This window comes from Arachis ipaensis, chromosome B7, assembly GCF_059453495.1.
Source record: "Arachis ipaensis isolate K30076 ecotype BB chromosome B7, ASM5945349v1, whole genome shotgun sequence".
NCBI lineage: Eukaryota > Viridiplantae > Streptophyta > Magnoliopsida > Fabales > Fabaceae > Arachis > Arachis ipaensis.
The window spans coordinates 20,576,533-20,582,532 of NC_142442.1; positions in this window are offsets into that span (position 1 = coordinate 20,576,533).

Below are 6,000 nucleotides of genomic sequence, written 5' to 3' on the forward strand. Positions count from 1 at the left end.
CACAACTAAGAGTCTAGGAGTATTAAAAGGGCAATGATAAACAGATTTAAGTGTATTTTACTTCCATGAGCTCACTGAGTCTTAGCGACTTTACTTTTGAATTGCAATTTCTTTTATCTTAAGCATGCCAATTGATACTTGATATTTTTCTATGCTACAAAATATGGGTTGGAATATGATTAGTTGCTTGGTGAAAATGCTTGCAAGATGACAGTTCAAATGAAAAATATGGTGTTAAAAGTTCTATATCATTTAAGGGTGAATTGAAATTTTATTGTATCAAGTTCTCGACACTTTTAAGACATCTTAAATGTCATGTTTTTTTTTCACATGCCAGAATTGACCCCACAGTTTGTTGCATTAAGTGATGATAAGATTGTCATATACAGGGTTTAAGATAATAGATGAATATATAAATTGGTGTGGTGGGTAATAATTTTTGTGTATGGTAAATTTGTTGTTGCTAAGATTTCTATTTGTTCTATTAAATCTTAGTCGACGGTAACCTTATAATTCTCACACTTTAAATGTTGTACTAATGTTGGTGGTGACCTTGATTCTTCTATGCATACCATGGCTCTCCATAAGAGAACTAGAGGTGGTTGTTGTAGAACCAATAAATTGGTCACCAGTCGTCATGACAATACTTGTAGAATAGATCTTAATTTTGGTGCCACTGATAGGAACTTTTAGGAGGAAGGTTTATTATACCAAAAATTTCAATTATTTATTGTCTGTTAATTGTTATATTTAACATATGGGTTGGATTTATTGTACTTTAGAATTTTGAAGTATTCTTTGATTGCATTTTTACACTTGTCCTTAAAATATTAAATGATCTAGAATATCAGTTGATTTATTCAAAAAAGTTGTAGAAAACAGGTTTGTTCTTCATGTATTTTGTCTCAGTTTAAGATTGAATTCCTAATCTAAATATATACAGCATAATATCCCATTTTTTGTGATAGTATGATATTATTGGTATTTTAATTTTTTTTGTCCTATATTATCAAAATCAAAATTAATTTTTTAAAATATCTTTATAGAGGCAATACGATTACACTTCATATTTATTTTATATTTGCTTGATTATTCTATTTCAATTTATGCCAAACTAATGATCATAAACTTGTAAAATTGATCACCATGACTATATTTTTTACTTTTGACGTTTGTTTGAGATTTTATAGTTTTTTAAATTGAAATAATTAGTTTTTGAAACACATAATTAGGTATATATTAACTATTAAGTTAGCATAATTATACAAATAAAAAAAATAATTCAAATTTTGAATTGGCATGGCTATAAAGAAAAATAATCTTAATAGTTAATTAATAAAAAAAGCTCAATAGTTAATTTTATTTTATATTAGAATAAATTTATCTATTTTTTTAAATTTAGTTAAAATTTGCCTAAAAGTTGTCCATTAAAAAAGATAGTAAAAAGATACCACTTAATGTTAATTACAAAATTATAGTTTTGCTACTTAAAGATATAGGCGTTTTTTTATGTTACAATTTTACAAGAAAATATATGACATATAGAAATAATCTAAATACGTGATTAATATTTTAGTTTGAAAAAGTTTACTTCAAGTCAACCGTACCATCTTTAAACTATGCTTCTTTTTAAAAAAATTATTCAAACCATGATATTTTGGTATATTAAGTGTCAAATTTTATCGTATTTTTTGTTAAAAATGATATAATTAAGATTTTTTTTTTGAATTTTTTAAATAAAATTACAATAAAATATTTTTTATGAACAGGATCCAATAGAAAAATTTTAGCAAACAAAGATCTTTCACCCGTGCATGGCATAGATCTTCTGGTACGTAAAAAACAAAAAATCGCATTCGAAGATACCCTAAAGTATTAGGAGAAGAGGAATGCTAGGGGCCAGCAACATTTAGGATTTATAGCCATCAAATAGTCATCAATGAGGCTTTTAATGGTGCGAGATTAATGTGAGATTTCATCCAATGGCTCACTCTTCTTTGATGGTTACATGCTGGCCAGAATTTGATAAAATTGCTGGCCCCCTAGACTTTTCCTTAGGGGAACCCATGCAAACCGGTAAAAGTGCGGCAATTTTTTTTAATTATTATTTTGCTATTGAAGTGCAAGATTTTTTTTTTTTTGTTTATAATATTCTCCATTCTATAAGTTAATGACTAGTTTGCTGCGGATTTAATTTTTATTTTAGGATTGTTATTGATTAATAAATTACTAGATACGCATACTTATTATAGCAGAAGAGTGGAATGACCACTTAATCAATCTATTTTTCTTTTTTTGGACGTGTAATCAATCTATAGTTGTACAATATATATATATATATATATATATTTGGTATACAGTGCAACATTTATTTTGTTCCGCTGAATGTATGCTAGTTGGGCCTGAAACGAAAATACAGGGAAAAAATTGGGTGAACCAGTTAAAGCTTAGTCCTTCTGAATAAGTCTAATGACCCCAACCACGAAAAAGGAAAAAAAAAATAGAAAACAAAAAGCAAAAATAATAAAAGTGTAATGGCAGAAATCCACTGAGCCTGCAAGCGAATCCGATTCCACAAAAGAACCTGATGCTAGCGAACAGACCAATTCTGAACACCACCAAAGCATTCAAGAATAAGTTTATTATCATGACCAAAACCCAAAAAAAACAAAGAATATGTTTATTATTGGGATAATATATTATTTTTGTCGCAAACTTTGAAGTAAACATTTTATTTTATTTGTGTTCTACCTATTTAAAAAGTGATTAAATATAATTGTTATTTTTAACCCCTAAAAAATACTAATAATGGAAGATAAATATTTTCTCAAATGCAAAATTAGTTTTTGTAATTTAGTAGAAAAAAAATCTAGTTTTTTTTTTATAGTACATGAAAATAATGATGTAACAACTAACAAGAATCTTTTGTAAATTAATTTTTTATTTTTAATTGTATTTTTGAACTATTTTTAAAATTTACTTACAACAATAACAACTTAAGATTTGTCATGAATATGTCACTGTATTTATTAGTAATTTTTTATTAAGTTAAGGTGAGTTAATATTTTGTTATTTTTAAATATTTGAGATATAAATAAAATAAAAAAAATATCAGAAACAACATTGATATTTATTCTAAACTGAAGCAATATAGTTTAAGAACTTCATTTTGCATAAATGCTAAACTAAACAATTTTAATTAAAATAAGTAACATATATTATGATTTGGAAACATAGTTATTAAATAAAAGTATTAATATTTTCAGAGACAGCGGCCCTTGATTTTGTATTTTTAATTTTTACTAATAGCTAGAATGCTAGAGTTACAAATTATTTAAAAAAAATTCTCTTTCCCAAACATGCATTAATTCATCACTTTCCACAACTTTTTTTTTTTATTTTCTCTTGGTTTAAATCCTTCCCCCCTAGATCTAGCTAACTTGCATTTATTATTTTCAACTTGAATTTGAATATTGGGTGCAGCTAAATATCATAAGTGATGTTTACTTTAAAGTTTAAATCATTTTCAGCTACACACCTACACGCTTGCATATGATAATATCAAAGAGCAACCTTTTCCAAGGTCAAAACACCAATTTATAAACAGTATAAAGTGACATATCACTGGACCTTTTCAACCGAGTCACATGATTCTGCATGTGCTGCTACATGGCGATTGAAAATGATGTACATAAAAAACATATATTTTTATTTAATACTTTAGGTTAGGCAGGAAGAAAGAATTGAATAGTATTGCTATTGCATTCCCAACTCTCAACAAGATATGCTACTATAATTATAAAATAATGATAATAAGAATAAAAATATAGATCTTAATTCTGACACATGGAATGCTCACCAATAATTTTGTTTCCATTTATATAATCATTTAAGTAATAAATAGTAACGGTAACGATTTTTGTTACATTAATAATATATAAAGATGTTTTTATATAGGTAAATTATAGGTTATAGGTTTAATTAATTTTATGGTCAATATAGTTTTACTATATTTATAATTAATTTTTATATATATTTTTTAATAATTTCATTAAGTAATTAACAGGGGTTTAGGCGTTTAGCCAACAATAAACCAACAAGCATTTTTAAGTTGTACTCTATATTAATTAATTATCATTAATTATTAATTATTTAAATTTTATTTTTAAAAAGTACAAAATTTATGATTATTAATTGTAATTGTTTAAGTTGTTTATCTATACTTTTTTTTTTATAATTAGGTTCTACACAATTTTTTATTTTTTTTTTAAAAGAAACTAGCTCAACGCAACAAATGGAGCATACAAAGAACAACAAACAGATCAGTAAAACTATAAAAAGAAAAGAAACTAGGCAACACAAAGAATGATAAACTTTATACTTTGTTATCTCCGACATTGCCATTAACAACAAAAAGGATCCACACCTAGTCACTCCTTGTAGTTTGTACAGCACAAATAGGTAACATCTTCAACCCCTTTTCTTTTATGCTGAAAAATTCTTGTATTCCTTTCTAACCAGAAATTCTAAATAATCGCACAGAAACACACCATCCAATTCTTACGTACCTCCTTGCTATTGGATATCTCAATCCAACTTAGGAAATGCTCTTTCAACGTCCCTGGGCACGTCTATTGCCTACCAACAAATGATAGCCAAGCACACTAAACCTGTCAAGAAAATTCACAACTAAGAAATAAATGGTGACCATTTTCAACACCTTTGTTACATAACACGCAAATAACATCTTCCTTGTTGATAACCCCACACCGACTCATCCTCTCCTTAGTGTTGACTAGGGGTGGCAAGCAGGAAAACCCGCTCCGCCCCGCCCCGCCTAGTGAGGCGGTCCCAGAATCCCAGCCCGCCCCACCTAATAGCGGGCTGGCGGGCCGGCGGGCTAAGCTCGCCAAATATCCTCTTTTTTTTTACTTTTAATTATTAAATAATATTTAATATATATAAAAGTATAAAAAAATCTCTTCTATTTTTTGCTTTTAACTATTATAATTTCTAAAAGTATAAACAAATTATAATTTTTATATTCACAAACATTAAAGTCTTTGTAATTATAAAATATTGTTCCCAAAGAAAAATAAACATAATCTAAAATATAATTATAAATATTATCTCTAAAACAAAATAAACATAATCCAAAACACTCAATTTTCATCTTCATTCTCTTGTAAGTTGGGTTGGAAAAAGTTGGGTTTTGGCAAAAAAAAAAAATTGTAAAAATACCCCTTGTCAAAGAAATACTAAGCCCGGCGGGGAAGCCCGCCCCGCCCCGCCAAAGCCTGTCAAAGCCCGCGGTTTAAGCGGTGCGGGTTAGGCGGGCTTTTACTATTTGGCGGTCCCAATTTTCCAGTCCAACTCGCCTTTTTGGCGGGTTACACGGGTCGGCCCGGCGGATTTAGGCCCGTTTGCCACCCCTAGTGTTGATCTTCCCAGTCAATACAAACCAGATAAAAAGTTCAACTCTTGGCGGCACTAGCCCTTTCCAAATTGTCCTCGTAAAGCTGTAGCTTGTTATATCCTCCGGAGTTATTTCCGCCTGCAAAACCTGCACAAAAGAGTTAGTAGAAAAGACTCCTTGTTTATCAAATTTCCACATGACTCTATCCTCTCTGCCATTAGCAAGTTTGACCAGTCTTAGTATATCATGTAGCTGGTTCACTAAATCCAACTCCTACTGGAATAACTCTCGCCTCCATTGGAAGTTCCAGATCTACTCAACCCCATCCAAAATCCACACTCCCCTATAACGGATCCTCTTTGGTTTGAAACTAAGATGAGTCTTGAAAACTGATCTTTCAGAGAACCATCACGCAACCAGACATGCTTCCAAAAACGAGTCCCTCTCCCATCACCAAACTCCATTGACAGCCTAGTAATCATCTTCTGCCTTACTTGCTGATCCTTGAACTGTATCTGACATATATCCTTCCAAGGGCCTCCCCGAACAGGTAAACCTGAGAGGACAGCATCACATTTGGGTCT